This window comes from Pseudoliparis swirei, chromosome 14 (assembly GCF_029220125.1).
Source record: "Pseudoliparis swirei isolate HS2019 ecotype Mariana Trench chromosome 14, NWPU_hadal_v1, whole genome shotgun sequence".
Taxonomy (NCBI): Eukaryota; Metazoa; Chordata; class Actinopteri; order Perciformes; family Liparidae; genus Pseudoliparis; species Pseudoliparis swirei.
Window position 1 is genome coordinate 9,330,516 of NC_079401.1, and position 14,292 is coordinate 9,344,807.

Genomic DNA, 14,292 nt, shown 5'->3' on the forward strand with positions numbered 1-14,292 from the left:
ACACAACATTTAAAGACACAACTGTTCTGGACAATGGGAAAGTGACAGAGACCACTGCTGATGAGAGGAGTGCCTTTGTGTCTGCACAAAAACAAGCACCAGACGAAATGGTAGTGCACAAGAGAATGGTGCATAAAGGACTGGTGTATACCGGCAGAAACTACACCCTCAGTAAGAGACGCAGTGACTGTTTTGCAAAACTCAGCGATGGTGTTTATGGTGAAATTCAGAATATCATATCCCTTCCTTCAGAAGAAGGTACAGAAATTGTTGTTTTGTTCAAAAAGCTTCATACACAAACCTCCTTTCCTTTATCACAAGGTTAAGGAGTTTGTAACACATATCCGACTCGTTAGTGGAGCACTTCTTTCTCCAGTGTGTCTGATTCCAGTTGACAGGTTAGAGCAGAAATGCATGATTTTAAAAACAAGTGATCAGATGTACATTTGTGACTTCCCAAATGCATATGAGAGAGACTAGTCTGACTAGACTGAATCAAAGATGGTCATTCTCGCTTGCATTCATTTTTAGTTGGCTGATTATACTTTCTCAGGTGGAGTTTAGGCTCAGTTTATGCTGGGATGTACAAATGTGATGTGGAGACATGTGTATGTACGTGTGCTTTCTTTGTTGTAATGTACTGAACTATATATCATTTGACAGCCAGATAAACACCATCCAAAAATCACAACTTTGAAGACTGTCTGCTTCTTGAAGGGTGAAACTAAATCGTAAAAAAAACACAATCAACTCTCTCTCTGCTTGTTTGCAGGTATGTTCTGCTTGCTATAACATGCACAGATGCATATTATGTAGATACATGAAAGCAATCTCTAACAAGAATTAAGGTTGTGATTTTAACTTTATACATCATTTATTGCATCAAACTTGTAATATGTCTTCAGTCATATGTTTATCTCGTTTTAACTTTCATGAACTCTCGCTGGCCAAAGAACAACTGCAGTCATTAACAATAGTAATTCAGCAAACTTCTACCATAAACTTCAGAAAATATAATATTGTAAAAAAATAATGCAGTGTAGATAAGAACGAAATAAGACAATACATACCGACGATGGCACCATGAGGCATATGATGTGTGCAGTTAGCTTAATTAATCAAATACCAACACATATGACCAACTTCATTTCTGAGTTCTTGCTGGTGGACCAGCTTCACCAGCAAGGCCACCCTGGTGGACCAGCATTATTAATGAGTTATTGCTGGTGGACCAGCATTATTAATAAGTTCTTGCTGGTAGACCAGCATCATTTATGAGTTCCTGCTGGTGGACCAGTAGTCGTAGCTGCTACTACTGCTGCTACGACTACTGCTACTACTGCTGCTACTACTGCTACTAATACTACTGCTACTACTGCCACTGCTACTACTGCTACTACTGCTACTACTACTACTGCTGCTAGTGCTACTACTAACCACTGCTGCTACTGCTGCTCCTACTACAGCTACTACTGCTACTTCTACTGCTTCTACTGCTGCTACTACTGCTGCTACTGCTGCTGCTACTACTACTACTGCTGCTGCTACTGCTGCTACTACTGCTGCTGCTGCTGCTGCTGCTACTGCTGCTGCTACTGCTGCTGCTACTGCAACCTTTTTCAGCTTCTTGATATAACAATTATGTACTGCTGCTGTTGACAGCAACCAGCAATTTAACAACAACTCATTTAAACAGGCGGGCAACAGTTGCTGCTGCCTGCTATCAGCAGCTGACTGCTGCAATGCGTGCCAACCTGTAGCGACAACGCTGGTGCTGCTGCTTAACTCGGACAACGCTGTTGCTGCTGCTGTGTTGCTGTGTCTTGCTGGCTGACGGTTTGACAGCAGGCGACAGCAACACTGTAACGCTGGTTGACGTTGCTGGCAACATGCTGCTGGCAACAGCTGCTTGTCATGCTGCTGCTCGTTTTGCTGGGATCATGTTACAACAGGCTGCTGCTGTGGCTGCTGGCTAACAGTTGTAGCTGGACTGCTGGATAACGTTGCTGCTGCTGCTGCTGGGCCATGGCCTTGCTGTGCTGCTAACAGGCTGCGACTTGGGCTGGCTGTCTGCTGCTGTTGGCTAATTGGCTGCTTAACAACTGCAGGCTGATGCTGCTGGTAACAGGCTGGCTGGTTGGGTTCAGGCTGTGGCTGGGTGGCTGGTGCTGCTGCTGTTTGCTGCTGTGCTGTTGCTGCTGTAAGCAACTGCCGTAACGCTGTTTGGCAACGCTGGCTGCTTGGCTAACGCTGCTGCTGTTGCTGTTGCAACAGTTGCTGCTGCTGCTGCTGCTGCTGTGAGCAGTTGTGGCTGGCTGTGAACAGACAGCTGTTTGTGGTGCTGGGAACAGCTGGAACAGCAACAGCGGCAACAGGATCATGGCAGCTTGGGCTGGCAGCTGGCAGCTTGCTGGCAGCCCGACGTTCTGCTACTGCTGCTGGCGCTAACCGTTGCTGCTGCTGCTGCTTCTGGTGTTGCTGCTGCTGCTGGGCTGCAGTGCTGCTGCAACTGCTGCATATGCTGGCCGCAACACCATGTGACTGCTGCAGTGCCTGGTGCTGCAAGCTGCTGCTGCTGCAGCATAACAACATGGGCTAACAGCTGCTGCTGCTGCTGTTGGCTGCCCTTGCTGCTGCTGACAACTGAAACTGCTAACGCTGTAACAAGCTGTGCTGCTGCATGTATGTACCAGCTGCTGCTACACTGCTGGCTGCTGACATGCTAGACCCTGCTGTGGCTGCTGTACACACAGCTCAACGCAACTTGACTGCTGCTGCAACCCTGGTTCTGCCTGTGATATCAACACTGATGCTGCTATGACTGATCTGCTGTCAAATCTGTTAACACTGCAACAATTCAACTGCTGCTGCTGACTGTACCTGCAGCTGCTGCATGCAACAACTGTGCTGCATGCACAGCCTGCTGGCTGACGCTGCACCTACGACTGCTGCTGCCAGCTGAGATCTGTGCTGCCATACACAGTGACTGCTGGTGCTGCAGCTGCTGCAACTGACCTGTTCATGCACACTGCTGGCTGTCTGCTACAACAACTCAGGCTCTGCAGTGCTGCAACTGTAGCGGATGCTGTGACTGCAGTGATAACGTGCCTGCCTGCTACAGCAGACTGCTGTTGCTGCTGTGCTGCGGCTGAACATGCAACTGCTGACTGTGAGTTGCTGCTGGTGCTGCTCTGAACACACTGCTTGCTGGTACTGCTGGTGTGCCCGCTGCTGACTGACTTACCACCCTGTCCAGGCTGCTGCAGCTGACTGCTGGACTGCTGCTGCTGAAATGCTGCATGCTGCCTGCTAGTAACTGCTGTCTGGCTGTATGCTGCTGCTGCTGCTGGTTGACCCCGCTGCACTGTCTGCTACCAGCTGCTGCTGTGCCACCTCATGGCTGCTGCTAACTGCTTTTGCCACTGAGCTGTTGCTCATGCTGCTGCCCTGGGACCCTGCTGCTGCCACTGCTGTAACACAACCTTACTGCTGCTGCAACCACTGCTAGATGCCATGACTGCGTGACTGACAACATTGCTGCTGCGGCTGCTGCTGCACTGCTTGGACAACTCAACGCTGCTGACAAGCTGCAACAACAAGTTATGACTGCTGCTGGCAAACAACAGAACAGGCTAGTATGCAAGTAACCCATTAACAGAGCACATAGAACATGGTGCAGTCGTATGAGATCCCTGCAGCTGGTTGACTTGAACAACTGACTGTGATGGAGTCTGATTGCTGCTGTGGACGGCCATAGCCTGGTGCTGCAACTAGGCTCGGCAATGGTCGCTGCTGCTGGCTGGGTGGCTAGCATCCGAGCAGTATGCTGCATGGGCTGCGGTGGTGTACCAGGCTGGAAGGGGGCCTGCTAGCTGCTGTGCACAACGCTTTTTGAGCTGCTGCTGCGATTGCTCAGGACCAGGAATGGTGAGACAAGTATGTCATATTACAGCATGTCGGCGCGAGTCTGAATGATAGTCTGTGAAGTGTTTTGATCCCTAGGAGTTTCGTTTCGAGCGGGTGCTGCTGGCCAGGACTGCTGACTGCTGATGGGGAGCTGTGCTGTGGGTGGGTGCAGTCTGATGTGTGAATAGCAACATGAAGGCTGCTGCACACAAGTGCTGGGCTGACAATGGTCAGGAACGTCGATGGAGAGGATGACGACTGTGGTGCTGTGATTTGTACTGATGGATTAGAGCAGATGGCAGGGCACAGTTATGTGAATTGTGTGAGGAAAGTCTGCTGACCCGCTGCGGTGTCTGTACAAGGCAGGGGATAGGCTAGTAGGAGGATGGCTGCAGTCTTGTGGCGATGTGCTGTGATCCGGGTGCAGCTGAATGGATGGTGCAGCGATTGTGCTGGTGGGAGTGGTGAGAGGGCATACTGACCGCTGCGGGCATGTACAATGACTGACCTGACTTGTGGTCTTGCTGCTGAATGTTGGCTGTCAGTGAGGTAGTGTGAACCAGGAATGCAGTGCCAGTGATCGCAATGTAGCTGGCGGTCCAGGACAGGGTGCTGGATGGTGTCATGCTGCTACTGAGTTCGGGGTGAGAATGGTCAATCCGGTTGCTGCTGGATGGGCTGCTGTACAGGGCTGTTTGACTAGTTTGTATGAAGCGATTTGGAGGTATGAGCAGGCTTGTTGTTAATGCCTGTGTGTAACCTGCTCTCTGCTGTGTTTGCGTGATGAGGAGGTAGGAGATGGCGCTATGGTTTGTGCAGCTGTAGACTGTGTGTCTCGGTGTGCTGAATGGACCGCTCATGGTGACATGTGCCAGTGGTGAGGAGGTAGTAATTGTGTGATAAATAGAGGGCGACGCCAATACTGACCTGGGGAATCGAGCTAACACTCGTTTCACTCAGAGTTGGTGGTCTGTCTGAACGATGCTTGGCGGTGAGTGAGCGATGATGTTGCCAGCTGATCTGCTGTTCCAATGTCAGCCAGGCGGTCCATGTGCTGAGGTGCGAAGGTCAAAGCAGTGCACTGACAGGTCGGGGAGTATGAGGAGGTAAGAAATCGGCTCTGTGAGGAGAGGTTGTGATTGTTACCAGGGTGTTTAAGTATCTAGTTTGGAGCAGATGAAGGGTTCATGAAGGTTGAGTGTCCGAGTCATTTGGACTGTGATATGTGCGGCAGTCTATTTCTTAGTGTTGGAGATGAGGGAGGTCCTGGAGATGGGTCGAATGAGGGCAACTGAGGTCGGACCTTTCAGATGGTGTGAGGCGTGATGGGGGTAGAGTCCAGTGGTGATGAGAGGAGTTAATAGGGTGCACATGGGAAGGATGCTGCAGAGGCTTTAAGGAGGGGCGATGAGGTGGAGCTGTGGTGTGATGGTTTTGTTTTGGGAAACGAGATGGGTGTTTGGTTATTTGGAGCCTGAAGCTCGGTGAGTAAGGAGTGATGAGAGTTGGTAGGGATGATCCGGGGCAGTTTGAGAGATTGATAGATTGTTGGTTTGGGTTTTAGTTTGAGTGAAAAGAAGTCCAGGGAGGAGTGCATGATCAGTGGGATGTCTGGGATGTTGAGGCGAGAAGTAACTGTGGACGCAGATACTGCTGTGTGCTGAAGATTGATTAGGTTAAAAATAGAGAGATTTGGTGGTCTGTAGTGTTGATGGTGGTAATTGGCTGTGAGTGCAGTCTTCGTGTGATGTGGAGTGTGACGCAGTGGCTTTGAGCTGCTGAGCTGTGTGCTGCCAGACATTTCGCACTGAGCACTGCACTTGGGGCCAGATGAGAAGGTAGCAGTTATTATGCTTACAAGTCGCCAGTGCGTGATGCTGGGGAGGCTTGGTGCTATTACTGGAATCTGTTGTCGATATGTTTGAGTTCTGAGAGATGGTCCGTTGTTCTTGCTTTAGTGTGGTGTGTGAATGTCGCTACAGCTTCTGTGTGGAATAACATGCAGTGACATAATGTTTGGGAAGTGGAGTGCAGTCAACAGTTAGTCAGGAAGATGTGACCTTTGTGTACGTGCGTTTGGGAGTTGCATGTTGTAAAAAGGGCCAGGTGATGTGAAGCTTGTGCAAGAACAAGCTGGGGAGGGATGTGTGAACGTGGCTGAGATAACAGTGGGGACTGCATACTGCTGTGCAGTGATGAAAATTGCCATAGACACCAGAGCGGTTTGGTGGTCTGTAATGGTTGCGCTTTGGCGGCTGGTGAGTTTGCATGAAACATGTAAAAACCAGGGTGAGGCAAGTTGCACATGCTGATTGCCCTGCTCACTGCTGCTAGCTGCTGTGTTCCTGCACGCTGGCTACACTGGCTAATGTGCAATGCTGCTGCTGCTGCACTGTACCAGCTGCTGCTGCACGCTGTGCTGGCCTGCTGTTGTGAGCGTGCTCTGCTGACTGCACAGGCTTTGCTTGTCACTGGAGCTGTTCCACTAAACTTGCTGTGTATTTGAGCACTCTGTGAACGCTGCGCGCCCCTGCTTCTGACTGCTGCTACCTGTGCACCAGGTGTGGCACTGTGATATGTGTGCTGCACCACCTTGCTGCAGCCAGGCGCTGCTACCTGCGCGAAGAGGCGACACTGCAACTGCGTCGCTTACCTGCTCTAGGCTGCTGTCTGCACCGGGCACTCAGGCTACTGCTGCAATGCAACTTGCTGATGCTGCTGCTGTACGCATGTTACTGGCTGCTTGGGTGCAGTGCTGTGCAGTAATAGCTTTGCCTGCGTCTAACTGCGACATGTGCTGCAGCTTGACAAGCAGTGAACAGCTGATGCGCTGACTGGCTGCTGCTGGCGCACTGTTGCCTGGCTTATGGATGCATTACGCCAGCATACAAGCTGCTGTCTGCTGCATCTGGACTGCTGACAGTCGCCGCAGGGCTCATGGCGTGCACATCGCTGTACTACTGCAGATCGATTGTGAGGAGGCTGCTTACTGGTCTTGTATGTGCACTGTTGTCTGCGAAATTCTTTAGCAGACTTTAACTGCAGCTCGGAAGGGATGCACTGACTCATGGCTGCTGACAGCTGCTTAGAGCTGCTGGAACTCTGTAACTTTTGGCATAATGTTGAAGGGACTCTGCTTTGCTGTGTACCGTTATCTGCTGTGTGCTTAACAACGTTATTCAATTTCTGTTTGGGGTTTGCTGTGGCCAATGGCACAGTCAAATTTCTGGGCAACGTGCTGCTGTGAGACAGTGCTTGGTTATAACTAGGGAAATGAGATGGGCCAGTGGTTTGCAGGCTGGCGGGCTGCGGTGTGAACCCGGGACAGTGGATGTAAAATTATGGCCTGTGCTGCTTTCCAAGGGCCAACCTGGGCATGCTGGGGAAGGGCAGTTATCTAAAAGACTTTTGGGTGCTGAGCCAGGATCTGCAGGCAGGCCATCCGGGTTGGGGCGTTTGGGTTGTGTGAAAAAATAAAATTTGGTTCTGGGGGGGATTTTCCTTTGCTTTGTTGTTGGGTGAAAGGTTTTCAAAAACCGCCCCCTTACCACCATGCCACCACCACTGCCACCACCACCGGCACTACGACTGGCCACTGCTGCTACCACTGCTACTCTGGGCTACCACTGCCACTTCCGCTACTCACTGCTGCCATGGACTACCATGACCACAACACAAATACTACTACAACACCGCCACTGCCACTGCCACTGCTGCCACTACTGCCAAGCACCATCGTTACTGCTGGTTACTACTGCCACCACTGCTGCCGCTAACACTATTACCACTGCTACTAGGCCTCACTACCGCTAAGCCACCACCGCCACTAACATTGACTCCACTGCTACTACTACCTGCCATTACTTTGCTACCACTGCCGCTAATGACGACCGCCGCCATCACATTACTCTGCTACCACTGTTACTACTAACTATTACTGTTAACCATCGTTGCCAACACTGCTGCTGTCTGACCATTGTTTCAGCCACTACTCTCTACCATCGCTAATCATCATCAGTTAAGCCACTGCTGCTGTCTTACCACAGCCACCACTGCTACTCACTGCGTGACTACCACTGCTGCCACCACTGCTACCACTACCACTGCTGCTGGGGAACCACTGCTGCCACGACCACTGCCACCACTGCCACCACCGATACCACTGCCACTAATACCACTGCCACTACCGCCACCCACGACCATCTACCACTGCTGCCACCACTGAAACCACTGCTACTATCACCACTGCCACCACCGCCACTGCCACTACCTTCACTGCCACCACCGCTACCACTACTACCGCCGCTACCACTGCCACCATTATTACATCACCATCACTGCCGCCAGTGCTCACTACTAACCACCGCCTCACTGCTGTCCCACCACAGCCACCACTGCCACTTCCCACTGCCACTCCCACTGTCACCTACCACCGCTGCCGCTATTATTACTACTGCCACCGCTGCCACTGCTGCCACCACCACTGCCACTACCACACACCACTGCGCCACACCATCACCGCTTTAACTGCTACCACTGCCACCATTGACTGCTGTTACCACTGCCACCACATCCAAGCTACCACCGCAACTACTGCTACTAATACCACTGCTACTACTACTACTGCTGCTACTACACTACCGCTGGGCTAATCAATTACCACTGCATCGCTTTACCACAACTGCTACTGTTACCACTGCCACCACCGCTGCCACACATCATTACCACTGTCACGCTTGATCATACTACTGCTACTATTACTGCTGTTACTACTACTACTAATACTGGCTACACCACTGCCACCACTGGTCAATACCACTGCCACCACTCTAACCACCACTGCCACTACCACCGCTCTCACCACTGCCACTAATCCTGCCACTACTCTGCCACCTTACCACCGCTACCACCGCTAATACTCACTCACTGCTACCACGACTGTCATACATTACCACTGCACTATTACCATCACTACTACTGCTGCTGCTACTACTGCTGCTACTACTACTGCTACTTCTGCTACTACTGCTGCTTTTACTGCTACTACTGCTACTATTACTGCTACTACTGCTACTACTACTACTGCTGCTAGTGCTACTACTATTGCTGCTACTACAGTTACTACTACCACCCATATCTGAGCCTTACTTCCACTCACCACTACTGCTACCACTACTGCTACTACTGCTACTGCTGTTACTACTGCTACTACTGCCACTGCTACTACTACTACTGCTACTACTGCTACTACTACTGCTGCTAGTGCTACTACTATTGCTGCTACTACAGTTACTACTAATACTACCTATATTTGAGCTACTTCTACTCTTACTACTGCTACTACTGTTACTACTGCTGCTACTGCTCCTACTACAGCTACTATTCAATTCAATTCAGTTTATTTGTATAGCCCAATTTCACAAATTACAAATTTGTCTCGGAGTGCTTTACAATCTGTACACATAGACATCCCTGTCCTAAAACCCTCACATCGGACCAGGAAAACTCCCAAACAACCCTTTCAGGGGAAAAAAGGAAGAAACCTGAGGAGAGCAACAGAGGAGTGATCCCTCCTAGGATGGACAGATGCATAGATGTAATGTGTACAGAAGGACAGATTTAGAGTTAAACACATTCAATGAATATGACAGAGTGTATGAATAGTTCATAGTAGGCATATTCCACGATGGAGACTTCCACGATCCATCAGGCAGATGGCGGTGGGAGGAGGAGTGGGCGAGTCTCAACAGGACAGTGGAGGAAGTCATGAGCAGGAATTTGACGACCCAGACGATCCATCAGGCAGATAGAGATTGTCGCTCTCATAGGGGTCCGATGACCCATGAGACGAAAGTCAGCGACTTCCGGGAGAAAGCAGAGTTAGTAACGTGTGATTGAGAGATGAAAATTCATCCTTAAGGAGAGAGAAAAGAGGAGATAGGTGCTCAGTGCATCCTAAAAACGCCCCTCGGCAGCTATGTTTCATAGCAGATATCAAGGGGCTGACCAGGTGAACCTGATTCAGCCCTAACTATAAGCTCTGTCAAAGAGGAAGGTCTTAAGTTCATTTTAAACGAGGTGACTGTGTCTGCCTCCCGGACTGAAATTGGAAGCTGGTTTCATAAAAGAGGAGCTTGATAACTAAAGGCTCTGGCTCCCATTCTACTTTTTAAGACTCTAGGAACTACAAGTAGTCCCGCATTTAGTGAGCGAGCTCCTCTAGTGGGCAATATGGTACGACAAGCTCCTTTAAGATATGATGGAGCATCACCAATCAAGGCTTTGTTGGTTAAGAGAAGAGTTTTAAAAGTGATTCTGATTTTACTGGGAGCCAGTGCAGAGCAGCTAGTGCAGGAGTGATGTGATCTTTTCTTAGTTTTAGTGAGAACACGTAGCTGCAGCATTCTGGATCAACTGGAGGGACTAAGAGATTTATTAGAGCAGCCTGCTAATATGAGTTGCAGTAATCCAGTCTCAAGTAAATCGAACGCGGGTGAACCAATTTTCTGCAGAAAATCTTTTGAGACAAGATGTGCTTGAATTTTGAAATATTACGAGATGAAAGAATGCAGTCCTGAGATTTGCTTTTTACGTGGGAGTTAAAGGACAAGTCCCATCAAAGATATCGCCAAGATTCTTTACAGTGGTGTTGAATGCCAGGGCAATGCCGTTTACACAATCCACATCACCAGATAATTGATCTCTGAGGTGCCAGGGTTGATTAAAATTACTTCCGTTTTGTCTGAGTTTAACATCAAGAAGTTGCAGGTCATCCATGTTTTTATGTCTTTAAGACATGCTTGAATTTTACAGAGTTGGATGCTCTCCTCTGGTATTATCGATAAACATAGTTGAGTATCATCTGCATAACAATGAAAGTTTATGGAGTGTTTCCTGGATATTGCCCAAAGGAAGCATGTATAAGGTAAATAAAAATTGTCCAAGCACAGAACCTTGTGGAACTCCGTGATTAACGTTGGTGGTTATCGAGCGCCATCGCATAAATACAAACTGAGATCGATCTGATAAACAGGATTTAAACCAAATTAGTGCCGTGCCTGAAATGCCAATCGACTGCTCCAGTCTCTGTAACAGGATGTCATGGTCAATGGTGTCGAATGCAGCACTAAGGTCTGGACAAGACCAGGACAGAGGAGTCCTTTATCTGCTGCCATTAAGAGGTCATTTGTAATTTTCACCAGTGCCGCCGGTGCTGTGGTGTTTTCTAAACCTGATTGAAATTTCTCAATAAACTATTATGATGTAGAAAGTCGACAACTGATTTGGCACCACTTTCTCAAGGACCTTGGAGAGGAAGGGAGGTTAGAGATCGGTCTGTAGTTAGCCAACACCTCTGGATCCAGAGTGGCTTCTTCAGGAGAGGTTTAATAACAGCCACCTTGAAGGAGTGTGGTACGCGGCCTGTTAGCAGAGACACATTGATAATATCTAATAGAGAGCCGCCAAATAAAGGCAAACGCCTTTTTAAGCAGCCTCGGCTGATGGGGGTCCAAGAGACAGGTAGACGTGTTCAAGTAGAAACCGTTGAAAATAATTGTCAATGCTGATAGGAGAAAATCCCTCCAAATATACAATTGTGGGCATACAGCGTGTTTCAAGGCCATTCCACTTGAGGACAGATTGGCACTGGTTAGGGCAAGAGATTATTAATCTTGTCCCTATTAGTTAAAATCTTTCATTAAAGAAGTTCATAAAATCATTACCACTAAGGTTTATAGGAATGCTCGGCCCACAGAGCTGTGACTCTGTCAGCCTGGCTACAGTGCTGAAGAGAAACCTGGGTTGCTTTTATTTTTTCTATTATTGATGAGTAATAGGCTGCTCTGGCATTACGGAGGGCCTTCTTATATGTTTTCTAAGACTATCTCGCCAAACTAAGCGGATTCTTCGAGATTAGTTGAACGCCATATGCTCGCTTTCGTGATGCCTTGCTCAGTTTGCGGGTCTGAGGGTACATACCAGGAGCAAACCTCCTCTTCCTCACTGTCTTCTTCAGAGGGGCTATCGAGTCCAGTGTCATTCTCAGAGAGCACATGGCACTGTCAACAAGATGATCAATCTGGGACGGACTAAAGTTAGACCAGGAGTCCTCTGTTATACTGAGACGTGGTATCAAATCAGATACAGAAGGAATCGCGTCCTTAAATTTAGCTTCACCACTATCAGTTTGACATCTAGTGTAGAAACTTTGACTAACGGAGTACATCCGCAGTATAAATTCAAAAGTTATGAGGTTGTGGTCTGACAGAAGAGGATTCTGTGGGAAGACGCTCAAATGCTCAATGTCAACGCCATAAGTAAGAACAAGAGATCAAGCCGTGGCCAAAGCTGTGAGTGGTTTCTGTACCTCCTGACAGAAGCCAATCGAGTCCAACAAGGAGATGAATGCAGCACTAAGGCAATCATTATCAACATCCACATGGATATTAAAATCTCCAACAATAATAACTTTATCGGTTTTAAGAACCAAACTTGATATAAATTCTGAGAATTCAGATATAAACTCTGAATATGGACTGCTAACTACTGCTGCTACTACAGCTACTACTGCTACTACTACTGCTACTACTGCTACTTCTGCTACTACTGCTGCTTTTACTGCTACTACTGCTACTATTACTGCTACTACTGCTACTACTTCTGCTACTACTACTGCTACTACTACTGCTACTACTGTTAATACTACTACTGCTACTACTACTACTGCTATTACTACTGTTACTACTACTACTGCTACTATACTCTGCTACCACTGGCCACACTGCTACTAATATGATCATCACACTACTACCCCACATACTGCCGCTATTACTTCCTGCTACCACTCGTTACCACCACTATTACCGTTAACCACTGCTGCCACACTGCTGTCCCACCACTGCCACCACTAACTACCGCTAACCACTGTTACCACTGCCCCACTGCTACCACCACTGCCACCACCACCTGCCACCACCGCCACCACCACTAACACTACCACCACTGCTGCCGCGACTTCACTGCCGTCACCACTGCCTACTACCACTGCCACCAAACCACTGCCACCAATACCACTGCTACCACTGCCACCACTGCACTGCCACTACCACTGCTACCACCGAAACCACTGCCACCACAATACCACTGCCACCACACCGCCACTCACCACCACTGCTACCACTGCCACTGCCACTCTACCACTGCCAGTGCCACTACCAACCAACGCCGCTGCTGCCACTGCTACTCACCACAGCCACTACGCCACTCTACTGCCACATCCACTGCACTACTACTGCTGCCACTGCTACTACCACACTGCCGCTAGTGCCACTACTAACCACCGCTGCCACTGCTGTCCACCACAGCCACCACTGCCACTTCCCACCGCCACATCCACTGCCACACTACCACCGCTACCACTGCTGCCATCACTCACTACCACCGCTACCACAGCCACCACTGCCACTTCCACTGCCACCACACTGCCCTACCACTGCCACAATCACTCACTGCCACCACCGCTGCCACCACCGCAACCATTGCCACTAATTACCACCGCTACTACTACTACTGCCACTACCACTCGCTGCTGCCAACACTATTACCACTGCTACCACAACCCCAACCGCTGTTACCACTGCTGCCACCACTGCCACCACTACCACTGCTTTACTACCACCACTGCCACTCATTACTGCTGTTACCACCGCCACTAATCACCACCTGCTACCACTGCCACCACTGTCACCACCGCCACCACCACCGCTAACCACCACTGCTGCCACCACCGCTCCACCACGCCACCACTTCCCACACCACTCGCCACCATCCTGCCATTACCACCACTGACCATTACTACCGGCCACCACCACCGCCACTCCCACCGCTACCGCCACCGTCTCCACCACCGCCACTACCTGCCACCACCACCACTGCCACCACCGCTAATACTACTACCGCCACACTAATCGCCACCATTACCACTACCACCACCTGCCACCACCACTGTTACGCTACCGCCACCACTGCCACCGTTGTCACCACTGCCACCACCGCTGCCACCACCACCACTGCTGCACCACCACCGCTGCTGCCACCACCACTACCTGCCACCACACTGCCACCACCACCACTGCCACCACACTGCTGCCACCACTGCCACCACTGCTACCACTACACTGCTAGTGCCACCACCATTGCTGCCACCACAGCTACCACTACCACCCATACCTGAGCTCACTTCCACTCCACCGCTACCACCACTGCCACCACCACCGCCACCACTGCCACTCCACACCACCGCCACCACCGCTGCTTTCACCGCCACAAACACCACTGCCACCACCGCCACTGCCACCACTGCCACCACGCTGCCACCACCGTCAC